Source organism: Pinus tabuliformis, chromosome 8 (assembly GCF_031772625.1).
Source record: "Pinus tabuliformis cultivar Carrire ecotype Pingquan chromosome 8, CPIR1, whole genome shotgun sequence".
Taxonomy (NCBI): domain Eukaryota; kingdom Viridiplantae; phylum Streptophyta; class Pinopsida; order Pinales; family Pinaceae; genus Pinus; species Pinus tabuliformis.
In genome coordinates, this window is record NC_142294.1 from 1,986,363,815 (window position 1) to 1,986,386,525 (window position 22,711).

Consider the following 22,711-nt stretch of genomic DNA (forward strand, 5'->3'; position numbering starts at 1 on the left):
AGTTCTTAGTGGTATATTTTGATGATATCATAGTCATCACTAAGACCGACGAAGACACTTGAAGCTCACCTTTGAAAAATGCAGGAGGTATGGAATATCTTTGAATCCCAAGAAATATTAGTTTTCCATGAGTGAGGGGAAGCTACTAGGACACATAGTAGTGCAAGAAGGAGTGAAAATTGATCCTAAGCGAGTCGAAGCTATCAGTGACATCCTATACCTAGAAATAAGAAAGAGGTCCAAGTGATTTTGGGGAGAATCAATTTCTTGAGAAGGTTCATACCCAAATATGCAAAAATAGTGAAGGGTATTTTACAGATATGCTAAAAAATGGAAATGAAGTCAACTGGAGCCCTACCTCTCTAGATTCTTTTACTAGAATTAAATAAGCTTTTGTTGAAGCACCAATACTAGTCAGGCCTGACTACTCAACATCTTTTTATATCTTTTATTTTGATTCCCCACATACTATTGCATCAATTCTATTACAGAAGAATAAAGATGGTTATGCAAAACCCATCTTCTTCTTCAGCCAAGTCCTAAGGGATGCTGAGCTGAAATACAACATCTTGGAGAAACATGCCTATGCACTAGTCAAATATTTAAAGGCATTCAAGTGTATGTACTACAATAAGAAATCACAACATATGTTCCAACGACAACGGTCAAGGACATCCTTGTGCAAGGAGACGTTGAAGGAAAAAGGGGTAGGTGGACCACAAATATCCAAGAATATGAGCTAGACATAAAGCTTACTAAGCTCATAAAAGGCAAGGGGTTGGCCAAGATTTTATCAGAATATAACTGCCAGGCTTTGGGAATAAATCTGATAACAGAGGAAGGCAGAAAAAAAATTCAGCAGAACGGGATAAAAGCATCAGAGCAAAAGATTTGTGCTAAATATGAGGGATCACCTTGGTATAAGTCTGTTATCTCTTATTCCCGAGGTGCCCACTAGGGTTGGATAAATCTAAATACAAAACGATGAGATTGCAAGCTCAAAATTATATCATATCTAATGGTCAAATATATTGGAAGGCCTAGGTGGGAGTTTTGCTACTATGTTTGGTAGAAGGAAAAACTCATAAAGTGATTAAGGAGTTTCATGGAGGAGTTTGTGGAGGTAATTACAGCTGGAAGAACATAGCTCAAAAAATCCTTAAGTCAGGTCATGTCAGAAGTACCAATTCTTTGCTGAGAAACAAAAACTTTCCCCTCTCCCCTAATCCCAGTACATGTGGAGGAACCCTTCAAGAAGTGGCAACGAGACTTCATAGGTGAGATAAACCCACCTTCCACTGGCCAACATAAGTGGATATTAACAGCCACAGATTATTTCACCAAATGGGTAGAGGCCATCCCAGCCAGAAACACTGCTGACTCAGTGGTAATCAAGTTTATGGAGGAGAACATATTATCACGCTTTGGTTGCCCTATCAAAATTATCACTGACAATGATCAAGTCTTCAAATCTACAAAATTCATCAGCTTCTGTCAAAAGTTCAATATCATCATCAGACACTCCGCTACCTACTATCCTCAAGGAAATGGTTTATATGTGTCCTCAAACAAAATTGTGGTGACAGTGATGAAGAATACCATCATTGAGAATCAGAGAAACTGGGACACTCAATTGAAGTTTTCCCTCTGGGCTAACCGAGGGACTCCTAAATGATCCACTGGAAAATTGCCTTCTGAGCTAGTATATGGTAATGATGTAATCTTCCCAATCCAATTTGCAATGCCAGTGGCAAAGTCACTGCAAGAAGCTAAGGAAGAACCAAGTGCTTTGACACGAAGGATAAACCAACTAGTCGAACTTCATTAAAGCAGGGAATAGGTGGGGGCTAAATTGGAAAATTACCAATAGAAGATGAAATCCTTGTTTGAAAAAAAGGCCAAAGATCGACCTCTTCAACCAGGAGGTTTAGTTCTCTGATGTGATGTCCAATGGGAAGAAAAGGGTAAACATGGAATATTTTATTCAAAGTTCAACCCTTTCAAAATTTTAGAGGAGAAAGGAAATAATGTGTACCTACTCGAAAATCTTGAAGGAGAATCGTTGGAGCTACCGGTAAATGGCCAGTTCCTCAAACTCTCTTTCCAGAGTTAAAGGTACCTATCTTGCATGCATTGTAAATACCAGAGTGTACATTGCAATTATCATATGAAATTTCCATTTTTTGTTAAAAATTTCACTTTCATAAAATTTTCACTTGTTTAAAAAGACTCCATTCCCACAAGGAGAAGTTCACAGACCACAGGATCTCGATGCATTACAATACAATGCCCTGTTGTGGTGAAGTAAAATTATAAGTGTGGACAGAAACAAATTCCTCTAGCCCAATAATGGGTCTAGCCACAATAGATACATTCTATGGAAGATTTCCTTAGGTTAGAACCAATTAAGAGGGTCTACCTCTTACTCCATTTATCCCATTTGATGATGGCCTTGCTTACTCTCTCCAGCTATCTCTCGCTTCCTTCTTCAAGCACCTGAAACAAGTAAACAACAACAAACAACAACCGTGATAATAGACAAATTATAATTCAACCTCCTTAACAAGTCAAGAAACATTAAGCCATGAATACGTAAGATGACAAATCATGTAGTAAATCAATCGATAGTTGCATATATTAATATCAAAGAGAGATTACAACCATTTTCTTGACGTTGCGGATCAAGGAACGGGGAGTACAGGGACAGTGACAAAATTCTATGTAACAGATGCCCCCTAAAGCGTGAAGGCCAAGCTAGAGTGAGGGATGAAATGCTTCATGAATCAGTGCGGGGGACCGTAGTTTGCCATCGGAAAACCTGCAAGCAATTACAAATACATATACATAACTAAGAACTCTATCAAATGATACATGAATTGCGGCATGGACGCAGCCATCCACAGAATAATCATGTAAAGGGATCCAGGTACGGGCGCAACCATCCGTCAAAGAGGATCATAATGAAACCAAGGTATGGTCGTAGCCATCCAATAATGAGAAGGATCACATATGATAACTCATGGTATGGTTGCAGCCATCCCTCTGAAAGAGACATGAATATCAACATAACCATGTCACTTCACTTCACAACCTGGATTTTTGTGATATAAGCCCAGGGTCTTGCGCTCCAACATGACTTGATCAAAGTACAAATTCTAACATGTGAATAGATTTGTTGACATCGAACATGCTAGAAAGTCGCTTGATTACTAGTCAATGACGTAAACTGTTAACAAACGCGAGAGAAACCACCAATAATGGAAATGGTCCTCAAGGTACTAGCAGCACAATCCATGGAATGTGAATAAAGGAACTGAAGTCAAACACCCATGAAATCACTCAATCGAAATCCAATGATGTGAACTTTCCGTTGAGTGCAAATAACTTGCCATTAGGGCATGCAAGCTCTAAGGTACTGTAAGGGAGCCTCTCAGTCAACTTCCCGGATAATGAGCTGAATTCGACGGAAATCGATCGTGTCAAAGGAGGGCCATAATGTTTCCGACATCATCAACACGAGACGAAATGATGCAAAATGATTTTGGATGATACTGAGAATCAGAGGAAAGTGTTGTTGGCATTGTGATGAATGTGTTGTACTTGATGGCAACCCACTCATAGAAGATCAACTCACTTATATATATAACTAGATGAATCTACAGAAGAGATATCAGATGTGACAGAATACATGGGATGCAGGATGGCCCAAAGGAATCAGATGATAGTTCTTAGTATGACAAGTTAGCTTTGCCATCAAGTCCAAAGGGGGAGATTGTTGGCATTATGAGACAAGTGTTGTCCTTGATGGCAACTCACACAGATGGTAGATCATAGTCAGTAGCAAAGAATTGATGATCAGACTACAAAGAATGAAGAAAGAAGAGTATATATGCAGGTTCACTATGTACCAAGTAGGGTATACACGCAGGTTCACTATATACCAAGTCGCGTATACACAGGTTCGCTATATACCAAGTAGGGTATACACACAGGTTCACTATATACCAAGTCACGTATACGCAGATTCGCTATATACCAAGTACGGTATAGACGCAGTTTCATGCACGAAAAAGAGCGTACATGTTGGAAAGCGTATTTTTGGGTTCGTGGTATTTAGACCTATGGTTTTGGTTCGTGGTATTGCACCCATAAGTGTTGATCCCAAGTATTGGGTCGATGGTATTGTTTTATTATGGTTTTGGTCCGTGGTATTGAGCAAGGCCTAAGACTATAAAAGGAGAGGAAGATCATTAGGCAAAGGTATTCAGAAAGTCTTGAATATCTGATGAAGTATGAGATCCAGTATGCAGGTTATGGGTTGATGATGCATTGCTAAGGAGGGATCTCACCGGTTGATGGAGAACAAGATCTAAGGAGAGATCGGGATCAAATGGTTTGAAATGAACTATCTTTATATGGTTGATTATGCTTATTCTAGATCTGCATACTGACGCATGTAATATAAATGTTATGAGTATGACTGATGTCTGGTACAACTGCAAAGTTATAAGAAAATATTTTTAGATCTGTACGTGGGTTGGCCTTGGAAAAAGCGCGTATGTACGCGGGTTTGATTCATTGTAATAGCGTATACATTTTGAAGTTTGATGGTTGAAGTTGTAGTTGGGTCTAAGTGATTTTGCAAAGTTTTGTGTCTGCTTTGTGTTCTGGTGACTGTGTTGTTGACAGGGTTTTAGTGTTTCAGTGATTCAGAAATTGATGATGCTAGTAGTGATTGTTTTGAGCTTCAATGATAGTTATGGGTCCAGTATGAAAATTGGATGAAACGTGGCCTTTTAGATTATGTGTTGTGCTTCAGGAGTATCCAGTCTGAAAATGTATGAAACGTGGTACCCAGAGGAGGGAAGATTGTAGGCCGGCACCTACTTACTAGTATCTTAGCTAGTACAAGAGCAAAGGGGGTTGGAGCTCCCTTCTAGGAGAGTCTGGAGAACAAGAGAAGGTTGTAGCCTTCTGCAGGTTGTAGCCTGCGTGATGGTAAAGGACTGCACCAGTACATTGTAAAAGAAGTTTCTTATTAAAGGAAGATAGAAATGAATTGCAGCAGGTGGTTTTCACCCACATTAGGTTTCCACCTTATATCATGGTGTCCATGTGTGCTTCTTGTGTGTGATGATCTGTTCTCTTTTACTCCACCTGCTTACTGTTCATATGGTTAATGAAGTTATGATACACTAACTAAAGATCAACATTTAATGGATTAACTGAATCATAAGTATTTTGGATATACGCTAGTTGCTTTAGACACAGTTGCGTATACACCCGATTTCCCTTGAATGAAGTAGCGTATATGTATCTAAGTATGGAAATGAAAAAACTTTATTGATCTGATAATACTAATTCACCCCCCCCCCGCCTCTCAATATTATTTCCAACAATTGGTATCAGAGCAGGTCCTTTGGTAGAAGCTTGATCGCTTGAAGGAGATCCGTGAAACTATGGGAAAGAAGCTTAAGAAGAAAGCACCTAAGAAGAAGAAGACATATCAGAAGAACTATGACAGTCGAAGAATCGATTGGGGATTAGGTATAAGAAGCTCTTCAGATTCAGAATCAGATTCAGAATCATTTCAGAATGAAGATGAACTATCAAGTATGAATTTTCTATCCTCTGATGTTCCAACTATCTATCCATTTGGAAAATATGAAAGTGATAACGAATCAACTGAATTTGCTCTTATGGGTGAACAAGAAAGATATCAAATAGAGGCAGAATTTAAAAGACTGACAAACAAAATTAGAACTCAAGAAGAACTTTTGAACATAAAGGATGGTGCCTTCAAAGAAGCTGCTACTAGGCTAAAAACTCAACGAGAGTTATTCAAGGACAAATATCAAAAGTTGCAGGATGAAGTAACATCTCTAAGAAATGAAGTCATTGAAAAGAACACAATAATCAAGGAGCTCAGAGATCGATCCAGTTATTATGAAAGTCTTGAAGCTATGTCCCTCTCGCTAAATGAAGAACTTGAAGAAACAAAGAAGCAGAATAAAAATCTACTCCAAGCTATTGAAAAACAGGAAAACGAAGTTATCAGCTTAAAATCTCAGCTGGAATGTGCCTTCAGAATTCGTCAAATGCAGCAGGATGTGAATGAAGAACAAGAAAAGGAGATTCTCAAACTAAGGAAAAAAATGGAAGAGGAAAGAAATGCTGAAGAAAACATGAAGAAACAATGTCTGGAAAAGGAAGAACAACTTCAAGTTGAGGTAAATATCTTGAAAGGTAAATTAGAAGAAAAGGACAAACTATTACGATTTCAAGATAGTACTAAAGCCTTGGATGATATTCTTAGTAGTCAAAGGTCTCCTACTATCAAGACTGGTCTTGGTTTTCATGAATCTGTTGAAGGTGAATCTAGTTCACAAGGTGAGGCAAGGAACTCTAAAGAGAAATCTAAAATGATCAACAAGGAGATAAGAGAAACGAGAGGTCAACAATCAAGGAAAGAGATTCTTCAAAGAAAATCTTTTACTCCTATCTATGGAAGTAATAGTCGGCCATTTACTTAGATGAATAATATTGAATGTTATGAATGTCATAATCTTGGACATGTTGCAGCTAGATGTAGAAGAAGAATGGTTCAAGATCATCACATTCCAGGTACTTTAATGGATATTGTTTTTCTTGCAATATGTTTGGTCACAAAGTTGCTGATTGCTACAGGAGGAATATGAAACATGTAAGATGTTATTCATGTAACAAGCTTGGACATATAGCAAAGGAATGCAGGAACAAAGGACGGACATCACACCAAAAGGAGAAAACATCATCACACTTGAAGATATGGAAGAAGAAGGAAGTACAGTCAGAAAGATGTGGCACAGCACAATGTACTCAGATACAACATAGCACAAACATAACAGACTCAGAGGGAGATGAAAGTATAAAACTTCAGTATCCTGAATCTCATACGCAAGTTCCATAAAGGGAAGTCGCGTATATATGCGAGTTAGACACTGCAAAGTCGCATATATGTCAGTTTGAGGAAAAGCAGTGGGGACAGGCTCAGAAAAAGGATCTGATATGATTCAGTCCATTATTTGCTCTATTGGTTAATAGTTACAGTCTGCTGAGGATGTGTGGAAATGTTTTTGATACTTGTAAGATGTTTAGAAGTGTTTTGATCCTAACTTGATGATGATGATGTCTTGATGCTTATTGCTGATATATGCATGATCAGATCTAACAGATGGCACAGGTTGAGGGGGAGCACATGCCTTTAATAATTCATTGTTGGCATTATGATTAATAGTCCTTGATGATGATGCCTATATGGCTAAATGATATATCTTGCTATGATGTGGTTATGAGTTGTCCATGATATGATTCTTGTGGATACATGGTTGATGTTCAGATCATATTTATGGATTGATTCTTAGATGGTGCATATATGATGCTTTCATGGTGATCTTCATAAGGATAAGGAGAAGTACAAAGCTTGACTTCATTACTTGATGATGAGTCACTCATATGCTACGGTTATAATGCAGGATTCCTATAGTTCTTGGTGCTCATAGTTGATGATATAAAGAAGTTTTGACAAATGAGTTTGAGCTCAAGATACATAGTGCTGATACATGGATGACTACACAAAGTTGCTTGGTTGGAGACATGATGATGAGTTCTTATCTATATGATACTTACATATGTTGATTGATGCAGATGTTCCCAAGTAATGATACTTGGATCATGTAGATCTTGATGTTGATGAAATGGATATGGTGGTTTCACACATGATATAATGTGAATGACTCTAAATTCTGTTCAAAGGGATGAATTGATGCAGACATACCTTGTAATAGGAAATTTACAGGTTGGTGATCTGGAATTGGTTGTACGCGAGTTTCACAAGGAGTATCCGCATATATACGCAAGTTTATGTGGATACAGTCACGTATATGTTGGTTTGAATAAAATCAGTGGGCCAGGCTCTGGGTGAGAAGAGCTTGATATCGGTCTGACAGAGACCATCTCGCACAGGTTCAGGGGGAGCAGATTAACTTCTAATAATGCATTGTTGGCATTATCTTAGAAGCTCTTGATTCGTGTACACAAGCTGTTTTGGTTAGAACAAAGGCAGAGAGAGAACAAAAGGAGTTCATGGTTGCTGATATGAAAAGTGTTTCACAGATGCTGTTGCTATCAGTTGTTGGTGACTTTCATAAATCTTGCTCTAGATATTTCATCTCTATGTCATGTATCTCTTTTGGGTATCTCTTTCATGGTGTCAAGGTCATGTAACGACCTATTTTGGTTTCCCCACTATCCCTGGGATGAACATGTAATGAACTTGGTTGTCATATGTAAATTTCTGATGTATCCCCACTTGGTTGGGTGGATGATCCCCACTTCGTTGGGTGATGGATGTATGTATTGAGTCTTTTGGTGATAGGAAGGTCTTTTATGATGTATAAGTCATGGTTCTTCTTGTAGAACATCTTTTTGCAGACCTTGCTTACAGTCAGGGGGAGCATGAACAGCACACTTCAGCAAGAGCAGAGCTTTCAAGATGTACTCAGAGGGAGCATGGGAAAATTGGTACACCTTGGCATATACAAAGGGGGAGCTCATTCAGAGATTTCAACAGGTACTCAGGGGGAGTATGGACAACAGAATGTTTATCAAGGAAAGAGAATATCTTGGTCCGCCCTTTTCCCTTGATGTCAAAGGGGGAGAGTGATTTGGTGTTGTTGCCATCAAGTCCAAAGGGTGAGATTGTTGGCATTGTGATGCATGTGTTGTACTTGATGGAAACCCACTCATAGAAGATCAACTCACTTATATATATAACTAGATGAATCTACAAAAGAGATATCAGATGTGACAGAATACATGGGATGCAGGACGGCCCAAAGGAATCAGATGACAGTTCTCAGTATGACAAGTTAGCTCTGCCATCAAGTCCAAAGGGGGAGATTGTTGGCATTATGAGACAAGTGTTGTCCTTGATGGCAACTCACACAGATGGTAGATCATAGTCAGTAGCAAAGAATTGATGATCAGACTACAAAGAATGAAGAAAGAAGAGTATATATGCAGGTTCACTATATACCAAGTAGGGTATACACGCAGGTTCACTATATACCAAGTCGAGTATACGCAGGTTCGCTATATACCAAGTAGGGTATACACGCAGGTTCACTATATACCAAGTCGAGTATACGCAGGTTCGCTATATACCAAGTAGGGTATACACCCAGGTTCATTATATACCAAGTCGCATATACGCAGGTTCACTATATACCAAGTAGGGTATAAACGCAGTTTCATGCATGGAAAAGAGCGTACATGTCGGAAAGCGTATTTTTGGGTCCGTGGTATTTAGACCTATGGTTTTGGTCCGTGGTATTGCACCCATAAGTGTTTATCCCAAGTATTGGGTCGATGGTATTGTTTTATTATGGTTTTGGTCCGTGGTATTGAGCAAGGCCTATGACTATAAAAGGAGAGGAAGATCATTAGGCAAAGGTATTCAGAAAGTCTTGAATATCTGATGAAGTATGAGATCCATTATGCAGGTTATGGGTTGATGATGCATTGCTAAGGAGGGATCTCACCGGTTGTTGGAGAACAAGATCTAAGGAGAGATTGGGATCAAATGGTTTGAAATGAACTATCTTTATTTGGTTGATTATGCTTATTCTAGATCTGTATACTGACGCATGTAATATAAATTTTATGAGTATGACTGATGTCTGGTACAACTACAAAGTTATAAGAAAATATTTTTAGATCTGTATGCGGGTTGGCCTTGGAAAAAGCGCGTATGTAAGCGGGTTTTATTCATTGTAATAGCGTATACATTTTGAAGTTTGATGGTTGAAGTTGCAGTTGGGTATGAGTGATTTTGCAGAGTTTTGTGTCTGCTCTATGTTCTGGTGATTGTGTTGTTGACAGGGTTTTAGTGTTTCAGTGATTCAGAAATTGATGATGCTAGTAGTGATTGTTTTGAGCTTCAATGATAGTTATGGGTCTAGTATGAAAATTGGATGAAATGTGGCCTTTCAGATTATGTGTTGTGCTTCAGGAGTATCCAGTCTGAAAATGTATGAAACGTGGTACCCAGAGGAGGGAAGATTGTAGGCCGGAGCCTACGTACTAGTATCTTAGCTAGTACAAGAGCAAAGGGGTTGGAGATCCCTTCCAGGAGAGTCTGGAGAACGAGAGAAGTTTGTAGCCTTCTGCAGGTTGTAGCCTGCGTGCTGGTAAAGGAATGCACTAGTACATTGTAAAAGAAGTTTCTTATTAAAGGAAGATATAAACGAATTGCAGCAGATGGTTTTCACCCACATTGGGTTTCCACCTTATATCATGGTGTCCATGTGTGCTTCTTGTGTGTGATGATTTATTCTGTTTTACTGCACCTGCTTATTGTTCATATGGTTAATGAAGTTCTGATACACTAACTAAAGATCAACATTTAATGGATTAACTGAAACATAAGTATTTTGGATATACACTAGTTGCTTTAGACACAGTTGCGTATACACGCAATTTCCCTTGAATGAAGTAGCGTATATGTATCTAAGTATGGAAATGAAAAAGTTTTATTGATCTGATAACACTGATTCACCCCCCCCCCCCCCCCCCCTCTTAGTATTATTTCCAACAAGTGTAACTGCAGAAGGACAACTCTTGAACTCTTGGTAGCTTTTGGATCCATAGGATCGGTGGTCATGATGACATGGCAAAGATCAAATGGAAGGCAAAAAATGAATGGCCCAAACCCAGGAAGGTTATACAAAGGAGGATATCCCAACCTGACACGAAGCAAAGAGTGTCATGTTCAAGAGTGAGTTGCCGACACAACTGATAGATTTCCAAATTTCCCCCCACCATTTCTGGAAGGTACCCAAATTATTTTTTAATCACAAGCTTGAAGGGGATAGCATATGCTTGCACTGTAAGTTCATCCTTCGGATGAATCCGACCTAGTAAGTTTAACGAGCTCTAGGAAGGAGAAGCTCGTGTTCGTCATGATGACGAATCTGAGGTCGTTTAATAGTTTAACGAGTCCAACAAAGGTGTAACTCAGTATATTTTCATGTTTAGAGAGTTTGAGAAAGACCCATAAAAGAAAACTCCACATGGTCCCTTTTCATACATTTGTGTCTCTCAAGCCCAAAAAGGTAGAAAATGATACTTGAGAGAACCGCTTGACCAGTTCAGTCAAGGAGTACCTTTTTCGTAAATAGTGCCTCCCATCTCGAAAAGGGGTAAACTTATACTGGGCACACGATGTTTCACATCCATTAACTAGTTCAAAATGACAAGGGCTCGGCCATATTTTCGGTTTTAAAGGGTCAGAAAAGAGCTTGAAAGCGGACCCCCAAATTTATTTTCTTTTATGAGTCAAAAGGTAAAAACACTCGGCAATCTTTTCATATGAGTCTAACGAGTCGAAAAAAGAGTTGAAATGTGACTCATCATCATCGTCGAACATTCATCACCTATTGTTGCACAAAAAGGTAAAGTGTATTATCCAGTTCTTAAGGAAAAATAGGTTAAAATATTCACAAAAACCTGATATTTTCATGAAAAATTGAATAAAAAGGAGAAAAATAAATACATTTTTACCATTTACCATTTTACCTTGCTATGAAAACTTTTTACTTACTTTTTCCCTAATTGTTCTAGAGAAGATTACAAAGATCCGGGAGGTCAATCGCTGAGCCGCCAATTTTAGGTAAAATCCAAAGCCCTGAGCTCCATTTTCATGTCCTTTATTTATGTTTTTAGCCATTTTTTTAGTTTTTTGAGAGGGTTTTGTAAAAAAAAATTCACCCTCAGTCAACGCGACTTCCGGGCACGGAATCGCGCCAGCCGGGGGTGATTAACAAATCCAGTCACACCGTTCAACGCAACTATTTTTAAAACAGGCACACCGACGCCGTGAATAGGGGAAAGCCCTATTTCTTAAAAAAATCATTGTTTAAACTCAAATTTTATGGGCCAAGCATGATTGTTGACTCAAATTAATGGCTTTTATAGGAAAGAATCGCTGAAAATGGTGGACTGGAAAGAACGAGAACATGAGGATGTTGACACCTAGGCAATGAATGACCCAAATTGCTTGGAAGATTTGAGGGCTTGCAGGCTCCTCAAATTGTTTCTCACGCCAGGGATGTGGGCCCAGCCCGAGTTGCTTCAGTACCTAATTAGTCTTTGGGACATTAATCGGGAGATATTTGTCATTAGTGGCCAGGAGCTATTGTTGGAAACTTAAAATATATATATTTTATCACTGGACTATTCCGCAGAGGGGAACCAGTGAACCTGTATGGGTCATGACCGATTGGGGCAAGCATATCTTCATTGCTTGCTGAACACTACCCTGAGGCCGTAAAATCCAAGAGTGGGAAGATTGAGATTTCCAGTGTTCGGGATTTGACATTAAGAGTGCTTCTGTTGACCATCAATAGAGTGGTGGGGTCTAAGGCGGAACATGAGACCAACAAGTCGAAGTTCCTTTATGCTATCGATTGTACAGCTCCTACGATCTTCAACTGGGCAGAGGCCATGAAGACCAACATCAAACACCAGCTGTCCAAAGCTAAGGTGGGGAATTTGAAGCAATTTTGCTTTGGATTTGTGCTTGTGACATTTTTCTTGGAATGGGTACCACTGTTCTAGTATCAGTTGACTGAGGTAGATCCTACTATGCCACGTGATCCGTGGATGGCCCGTTGGAGTCGTTTGATGCCCAAGATAACTAGGGGTCAGCACATGTCATACCTGTTAGTGTCAGTCTTTGCAGCCTTCCTCCAATGATCAAACATGCTCTTACAAAGTGGTATTAGGGTGTCAAAGTCAAATTTTGTCATTTCAGTGAGTCTTCAAGTAAAATTTTGTCGCTAGGTATTAAGCCTAGGATTTGTTTTCACTCCTTTCAAAGTTTTCCAAGTGTTGGTCCATGTCACCATTCGAATGAGTGTACCATCATTAAAAGAGTTGTCATCATTATTTCATGTTCCAATAGGTCATTTTACACCTTGTTTGTGCTTCAGTTGTGCTCAGGTAAGGCTCATTTCCCTCTCCTAGGGTTTTTGTTTCTGAGCAAGAAAAAATGAATTTGGAAAATGTGAGAGAGGTTTTTCTCCAAAATAGGACAAGGAAGAAAAAAATCCTTCACTTTTTACACAGGTGTTATGGTTCTAGAGAAATGTCAAAAATACAGTCGTTACAGGAGGGTTGATGCACCTCTGGAGTGACCTTGGAAAAATCAATTTTTCTCCTAGATGGAATGACCACATGACTCACTTGATGAGTCCAATGATAACTAGACACAAAGAGATTTCCAATGAGCTATCATGATCTCAATTTGGAGTTCAGGAACACCTTCAAACGTTGACTGCAACATCACTATGCATTTTGGCAGCCTCATTCTGCACATTTTGACTAGTGTTGGGAGATTTAGCTTTTAACACAACAAATGAGCTCCAAATTGAAAACTTAAAGATGTTCTGGAAAGCAGAATTGACAAGATTTCCAATGAGCTATCCCACGCCCAATTTGGACATTTGGAAGACCTTAAAAAGTGTCCTTCAAAAAGGAACTGTGCACCGGAGGCCGGCACTACACACCTTGGAGGCGCTACACACCTGGGTGAGGTGCTACGCACCTGCCCAATCAAGCCCAAAAACACTCAAATTGCTCCAATTTTCCTCAAATCATCCAAGTTACCTCTTTGCAAGTAAGTACATTGATCTTTCTTGTTAAAAAGGATTTTTCATCAAGTCTTGGTGATCCTATGACTCATAAAGTTAAAACCCTAGTGTTCACCAAACTGTCTCATAAAATTTAAAAGATCATTCATTTATTTATTTCCTATCTCATTCATTTGCTACTATTTCCTAAACACCATTCCCTCATATATTCTCCCTAAATCCCACTCTCACATACAAATTTCCCAAACCCTATACATTCTCCCCAAAACCCTACACCCTTTATCCTACATACATCCCTAAACCCTACCCACTCTCTAAATCCCATTCGCACTCCCATTCACTCTCACCTACTCATCCATAAAATCTCTTCATACTCATATTTCATCCATCCACCCTATCTCATCATTCACCACAAGTGTTCACAGCTATAAAAACAATGGAAGGAGATAGTGAGTGTGAGTTTGAAGAAGACACCCTTAGTGACAGTTCTAGGGAGAGAAATATAAAGCAAAGGAAAAGAGAAGATGCACAAGGATGATATAGATGATGAACAAGAAAGATAATTTTAGTTGGAAGAGCATGACGATGAGCCACAACACCAGACTCATCATGGAGTAGAGGTCATTGATCTTGAAAGTCAAACTGAAACTTCAGCTCAAAACATGCTTTTGAAGGAGAAGGATGCCCACATTCGGATGCTGATGGATAGCTTGGCAAGGGCTAGATATATTGTCACATATCTAGAGCAAGAGAACAAACAGTTGGAGGATAAGCAGGGCCTAATGGAACTTGAAATGTTGAAACTGAAAAGGTAAAGTGACAAAAAGCATCCTGTCACTTTGACTCCCATTGAGCAAGAGATTGAACATGACCGGGAAACTTGGCTTGAGAGGGTGAACTTGCATCTTGAAGGATTGATCAACAAGGCCAATAAGGACAATAGAATGCTCTGGCACATGTCATATCATTATATGACTCGAAACAAAATTTGCAATATGAGAATCAGGAAGCTTAAGGCTAGGTTGAGGAAGGCCTTAAGGAGCAAAAAGGAGCAAGACAAGTTAAAAATATTGGCTGAAGGCTCACTAGACCATAAAAGAAATTAATGATAGTGCCTTGTGCCAAATATCGGCAAGTTTTGACAAATTTTGGTCATTTTCAATTTTTGAAATTTTGCAATACAAACATTTGCCCTAGGTGCGTAGCACCACCGGGGCTATGCTTTTCACTGGATGACTTTTGTAGAAGCGGATTACATATCTAGATTTAGCATGATGAGAACATCAAACCCAAAAAATCTCAGCAATTTTGGAGCAAAACTTGGTCACCAAAAGGTCAAAAAACCATCAAAAAATGACCTCTCTGCCTCTTTTTGGACACACAGAAGCAGCCTTGGGAGATTCCACTTTTGAGGGGGACAATGACCTCCAAATGAAAAAATTCAAGATGTTCCAGAAACTAGATAGGAAGAAATTTCCAATGATCTATCTTGGGCTCAATTTTGCTAAGAGGAAAGCCTCCAACATCATCTATGAAGTGGCGCTACGCATAGAGCTAGTTTGCTCAAAAATCCAAATTTCGCCTAGTTTTTCTATAGGTTGACTTTTTTCTCTCATATTGGATGAATTTATGATTGTAAATGATGCTATGCTATGTAAATGTAATTTTAAAATTAACTTAGAGGGTAGATTCATCATTTTGAGGTGGTTTGGGATTAAATGAATCAGTTTGCATGGTTTTAGAGGCAAGCTGTTCCACTGCCTATATTCCTATTCCTTGTTGGGAAATGGTTGTAATAGTAACTTATCTATTGGATTCGACTCTTGATGGCTAGAATAGGTGGTTTTGATGCCTATATTATGTATTTTTTCATTCATTAGCAAAGGTTGGACTCTCTTGGATGCTCTGAGCTACATTGTACATCTTTACAACAGTTTGGCAAAGAAATAAACCAGGATTTGCAGCTATTTTTGTGGGATACTTGTGGGAAATTGTTTTTGCATAGTTTCTTCTTCTATTATTAGTTTTTATCATGTGTTATGTGTGCCACAATATTATTCATTCTTCTAACTAAATGAAATCAAGATAGATAGGTAGAATACATTGGTTACAGTGCTATGCCTTGGGAATCCATTTAGTTGTTGATGATTTATATTGTTTGAAGAGGAATCATGAGCTTTGCATGCCCTCCTCAAATCCTCACCAGTCTTAGACCTACCATCTCACTCAATTTCAAGTGCTAAAACACCTACCTACCTCGCCCCATAGAACACCTTGCATCCTGACTTGATTTCCCGGACCCAAAGTTGTCTGCTCCATTTGATCCAGCAACAAAACCAACAAAATCAAATCAAAAACCCTAGAGCTACTAGCCTAAAATCCATATCTGATCCAGTCATCTTGACTGAGATTCACAAGGAGAGAGCCCTCTCCAGACCTGGTAGGGCTAGCTACCAGGTTAAGCTTGGTTTGTGGTTATCCTATGATTGCCTCCCTTCAACCTGAGGTCAATCTAGGCTCTAACAATATCGACCTGCATTCTTCTCATGGCTATGACGACATAAGATCTTCATGGAGGACTGGACATACAGTGGCACCATGGAGAATTTTAAGGGCTAATGTTCACCCAATGGGCTAATTTTCCATGATTTTTCCACAAAAAATATTCGCCAATTCCCAATTTTTATAAAAGATGATTTGCCCAAATTTTAGAATATAAAATCATTTTACCTTAAAAATCGACAACATTATATACACACTATATATAAAATCATTATAAATTTGAATAGTTTTACAATATCAATAAACATTTTATAGTTTGCATATTAGGGATTTGTGAGATTCGCCAATGTTTTTAAACTTCGAGAAAATTTTCCATCCTTAAAACTTTCCTTGAGTGGCATTGACTTCTGTGGAGACCTAGATATGCCCTTACCAGATGGAGAGGACTTCGATGATGAAGGTAAAAAATCAAATTTTTAATTTTGATATTTTTTATTTGTTTTTGGTATATATGTGCTTATAACATTTCTCTTGTTAATGCAGAAGTTCGACCAGAGCGGCTTGCTGGGATGTACCCAATAGGTAGGCGCATCCCTCGCCCTATTTATGTTGTTGCTCCTTATCAGGAGGGGAGTGACAACGAGGAGGAGATCACGAGGAACCTTGAAGGGTTGACCCGTGGTATCCCGAAGTATGCTCAGGTAGGAGACATTCCTCGTTAGTACCAGAGATACACAGTGGGAGTCTTGCATTGGATCTAGCAATTGCTAACTCATGTTGCATGAGCTGTATCATGCTACCACGATCACCATGTTGGTTAGTTCCTAGGTCCAGCACTTACATTTTTTTAGGCTTGTGTGCCACGAATATATGAGGCCCGCGAGCCGCTGATGTTATTTTGGACACACAGATCATTTTTTGGGGTTCTTATATATCGAACATTATCACCATATATATATGTTGTATTTTCTTGTCTACTATGGTACAAATGGTTTGTTTTATCTTTTCACATGTTTCTTAAATGTCTATACAACACATGATTAGTTAATGAATCTGTCAATGTATTCATGCATCTAGGAATACGATGATATGTAATGTAATCAAAATGTCTTTCCAATAGACAGATACAGAGATACATTCTCAATATTTGAGGGTTTCTGATGGAATATTACCCGTTGAGTTGAAGGACGACAAGTTGTGAATCTAGGTTGACAACCAACTCTCTAATGTTTAGAGCAATGGTTTCTGACAACAGTTCAATGACCGCACTTTATTCAACAATGTTGTTAGTTGTGCAACCTAGACAGATACCTTGAAGCTCAATCAACTCACCGTTAGGGTCATAAATAGCCCATGTCGCGGATGATAGGTTCTGGGTACTACGGAAAGCACCATCAACAAAACCAATGTGGGGGGTCGCAAACATCTGCAAAGCAAGAAAAGCATAGTAAACAAGAAAGTTGTTTGAAAAATAGCACACAAAACCACACTGCACAAAGGTGAATGACACACTAATGTACATAAGTAACCATGCAAGATAACCTAAGCGTAGTACTTCTTGAGGTAAAACCCATTTCAGGGCTTATCAAGAGGATTTCCTTCATAGTCAATAAGCTCATAGGCTCCTTTCTACAAATCGTGTTTCACAATGTAGGGCCCATGCCACATGGGTTCAAACTTGCCTACCCCCAACTTATCATTATCTTGGTCGTATAGTAAGACCAGATCACCCTTAGAGAATGCGCGAGGGGAGATCGACTGATCAAAATGGGATTTGACCCATTTCTTTTATGCTTCGATGACCAAGGCAGTGAGACGGCGTGTCTTGTCTATTCGTTCTGAATAGAAGAGGCGTTCCTCTTGAGGTGATGTTTTGGGGAGGAGTTCAACAACTAACTTGAGTGAAGGAATCTCACATTCGATCGACAATGTTTCTTCCAGACCGTAGACCAGCTAGAATGGTGTGAAACTAGTTACATCTTTGGTTGAGGTTTGGTAGGCCCATAGAGCTGAAAAGAGCATGAGATGCCAATTTGACTTGTGCATCCCGATAGTACATTGAAGCATCATGACCAAGACCTTGTTCACGGCTTCAACTTGGCCGTTGGCCTGAGGGTAATATGGGGTCGAGCCATCGTGGTGGAAGCCCAATGCAGATGTTAGCTCAGCCATCATGTAATCTCTGAAATGGGAGCCATGGTTTGTGACAATGGATTGAGGTACGCCGAACCTGGAAATAACATGGTTGAAAAGGAATTGAGCCGCCGTCTTACCATCTGCAGAGTATGTAGGTTCGGCCCATTTGGTTAAATAATCCACAACAACAATAATATAGCCATGCCCACCAGTTGAACTAAGGTTACATGTCATATAATCGATGCCCCATTTGGCAAAAGGACCAACGGTAATGATGGGGTGTAGGTGAGCAGGTGGGGCACGCATCTTGCGTTGGTAAATTTGGCATTCGTAGCACTTGTGAACAACAAGAATGCAGTCCTTGAAGATATTTGGCTAGAAATAATCAACACGAAGGATTTTTTGACCTGTAGCGTAACCAGACATATGATCACCACAGGCCCTAGAGTGGCAATCATTAAGAGCTCTTTCAGCTTCCTCAATCTGGAAGGCATCAACGAAGAACTAAAACGACACTGACACGGCCTAAAGTATCGCCAATAATACGGTAGGGTTGGGAGCGATGCCAAATCCTTCAGTGGTCATCCTTAGTCAATGCGGACTGAAATGTGGACGTCTAGAGATACATGATGATATCACCGTACCATGGATCAAGGGTGCTAATCAGAAAGAGTGTCTCATCTAGAAGCTATTTATTTGCACCAGTAGGAAGAGACTTGGAGGGAAGGGAACAAATCAATTTGGCGAAAATGAGTGACTTCTTAGATTTGGTAGTAGTAAATACCAAATTAGATTCTTGCAGGATCATGACGAGTCAAGATATAGGTCATGGGGTTGCATTCATAAATCATTGTAGTCATGTGCAAAAGGATATAGTGCACCGAAAGCATTGAATAGCCTGGACGGAAGCCAAAGCCAACTTCTCGACATGTGCATAATGCATTTTAGTGTTGAGGAGATTCCGACTAAGGTAGTAGATCACTTGTTCATTGCCTTCATCATCCTCTTGGACCAAGACCATAGAAATTGTGTTAGGGGTCGCGGCTAGGTAAAGGAAGTAATCTCAATAATAATCTGGTAGGTGCAACAGAGGAGCATTTACGAGGACGGCCTTGAGATTGTCAAAAGATTTTTGGGCCACCTCATCCCACATAAAGGGTATTCCTTGTTTTAGCAACCAGGTGAATCTTGTAGCTAGCCCGACATAATTGGGTATAAAATGACGAAGAAAGTTAGCCCTTCCTTGTAGGCTCTAGAGTTGGTGCAGTGAAGATGGAGTAGGTAAATTTACAATGGCCTCAACTTTTAGCAGATCAAGGTGAATACCATCCTTGGAAACGGTGAAGCCAAGGAGTCATCCTGATTCTACTCAGAAAACACATTTGTGTGGGTTTAACCGAATGTTATAGTGTCTACGGCGTAGAAAAATCTACCAAAGATGGTCTGGGTGATCTTGGTGCTTATGAGAATGAGCAGGAAGGTCATCCAAGGCTAGACAATGTTGTGAATATCATGAAATGCATAGAACATTACCCACTGAAACGTAGCCCCAACATTTTTGAGGCTGGAAGGGAGCTTCTTGTACGTGAACGTACCCCACAGATAGATAAAAGTTGTCTTTTATTGATCGACCAGTGCAATGTTGATCTGGTTGTAACTAGAAAAGCCATCAATAAAGGAAAATATCCTGCTCCAGACACATTCATCAATGATTTGATCAATGAAGGGAGTAGGATAGTTGTCTTTAGGATATGCACGATTGAGATCTCGATAATCAATGAAAATGTGGATTGTGCCTTGTTTTTTAGTCACCGGGACAATATTGGACACCCAGTCTATAAGGGGGATGGGATAGATGAACCCAACTTTGAGAAGCTTTTCAACTTCACCCTTAATAGTGGCGGCCTTCCTAGGGTGCACCAGGTGAAGCCATTGGTGAACGGGCTTCGTATGCAGATACATTGGTATCTCGTGCACTACAATGCTAGGATCAATGCCGAGCATTTCTTCGTAGGACCACACAAACACATCACGGAATTCCTGAAATAGACGAGTATATGTCTTGATCTCATTAGGAGAACAGGATACCCCAATATGAACGTGTTCAACGATACTAGGTTTGATAGAAATATCAATTGGCATCGTTTGGGTAATATTACCCAAATTTCCTTCTGACCATACTTCATGAGTAATGATTGGTAGCGGAAATGGAGAAGATGACTCTTCGAAAACGATAGACATGACCGTCGGACGAGGCAGGAACAAGGAGCAATGATTAGTATCGATCTAAGGTGGTTCCTTAAGAGACATGACTTCCATGATACCTTCATCAGCAAGGAAGGTCTCGACTAAGGGATCATGTGATTCCAAAGTGCCAAGACACGGGGATTGAGAGTACATATCGAGAGAGGTCTTTGACATAAAATAATTAGAGGATGCATAACTCGAAGTTGAAACAATTTCCATGTAATTGACTTCGACGGGACTAAGTGGCATAACCTCGCCCCAGGTATCAACAAGATCTGGTGAAGGTATGACCCAAGGATCAAATTTGACTGAGATCATGTTGACAAAGGCAACATGAGGAGGTGGGAGTGGAAAAATTCCCATTAAGGTAGAATCTTTGAAAAGACCTGCCTCCACACTCTCATAGGGAGCACCGGTATCCTTGATGTACGGAACATTGCCATCTTAGGAGGAAGAGGCAAAGAAAGACAATTGGTCAACAGTGACAATCTTCCTTTGATGGGGAAAAAGAATCACGTGAAATAAATAGGAGGCCATGACATGCATGGCATGGGTCCAGCATAGGCCGAGTAGAAGATTATATTTTAGATTGGTGTCAACAATTTTACTTCGACTTGCACTGTCTTTCCTTCCAGAGTGATGGCAAGGTTAGGTAAGACACCGAAGGGTCAGGAATTGCACCGATCGAATGCTTCCAACGTGTTCGGAGATTGGTTCAAAGCAGGAGAACCAGTAGCTTTCCAACATGTGGTCAACATGTTGCAGGTGGAAGCACCTTTATCGATCACAGTCTGGTGCATGGTCTTCTCATTGATTATTACCTGAAAGAGAAAGGAAATCTGATGAGGAAGATGTGAAACATGGTTTTCTAGATTAAAACATATCAAATTACAATCGGTGGGATCGATGCCCCTGATAGCCGACAACAAAGATTTTCGTTGCGATGGACAACTTTGGAGCACCTCGAGAGCCGACATGGCTAATGGCACCTAAGCTGAATCCTCAATAATATTGTAGTGTTGGGCAGCTTGGGTGTTGGGATTATATGAGGATTTCTGCAGCACACCTTGAGAGGGTGGCCGTATTGCGGAATCAGGGTTAGGGTGCTCAATATGAAGAGGGATAGAACTCGAGGTAAAAGAAGAAGGTGTGGCTTCTTCCTCTTTCCCAGCTATCGAAGTAGGAGTTTGATAATCTTTCGATCTAGTGGCAACATTAATAGGTGTACTCATCATGAACACTTGAGATTCGGAGGAAGCAGATTGGGGTTGGTCTACCATTTGGGTCTACTGAGACAGAAACGGCTATTTGAGGATAGCAGGGGTCCCTTTGAGCAAGCGACTAACTTCGAATCATCGGGGACAATCCTTAGTGTAGTGATCTTCCTTGCAAATGAGGCAGGGATACTTAGGATTCTGTTGTGAATATTCACCTGCAGATGATTTGGGAAGACCCTATTTCGGGGCATCATCTTTACCCTTGCCTTTTCCTTTCTTCTTTCCTTTGAAGGATTTTTCCACTACGTAGACTAGACAGTGTGGACCTTTGAGGTTTTACCAGGGCCAGGTGGATTCTGGGATGAACTATTAGGGACAACATGTGAGACTAACTTCTGTTTAGAAGAAGACTTAGCAGGGGTCTGGGATACTGAACCAATAACTCCATCAATGAGAGGTACAACTTATGAATTTGATGCTGCGGGATCAGATGATGGCCACAGAGCATTGGGTAATAGCTCATATAAAGTGCCAGACTTATAGTAAACTAGATCCAAATATTGGGCACAAGCAAGGGCCTGCTCTTCAGTGACGCATCCACCCATAGCTATACCGCGAGAAATTTGGGCTACGAATGATTTGGTGAATCATTCAGTGAGCAACTGATCAACAATCACAAATTTGATCAGGCGATGTCTATGTCTCCATTCATGGATGTGATCAGAGATGTGTGTCACAGTATCTTTCTTAAGCGATGTAAGCAAATAGGTGCCAGTTTCATAATGAACTGGAAACTAAAAATGCGTGAGGAAAGCCATGGCTAAAGAGTTAAAGTCATGGTAAGTACTTTGAGGTAGCTCGATGTACCACTTAGCTACAACACCCATGAGGGTTCGCTGGAAAAGACGGAGACAAATG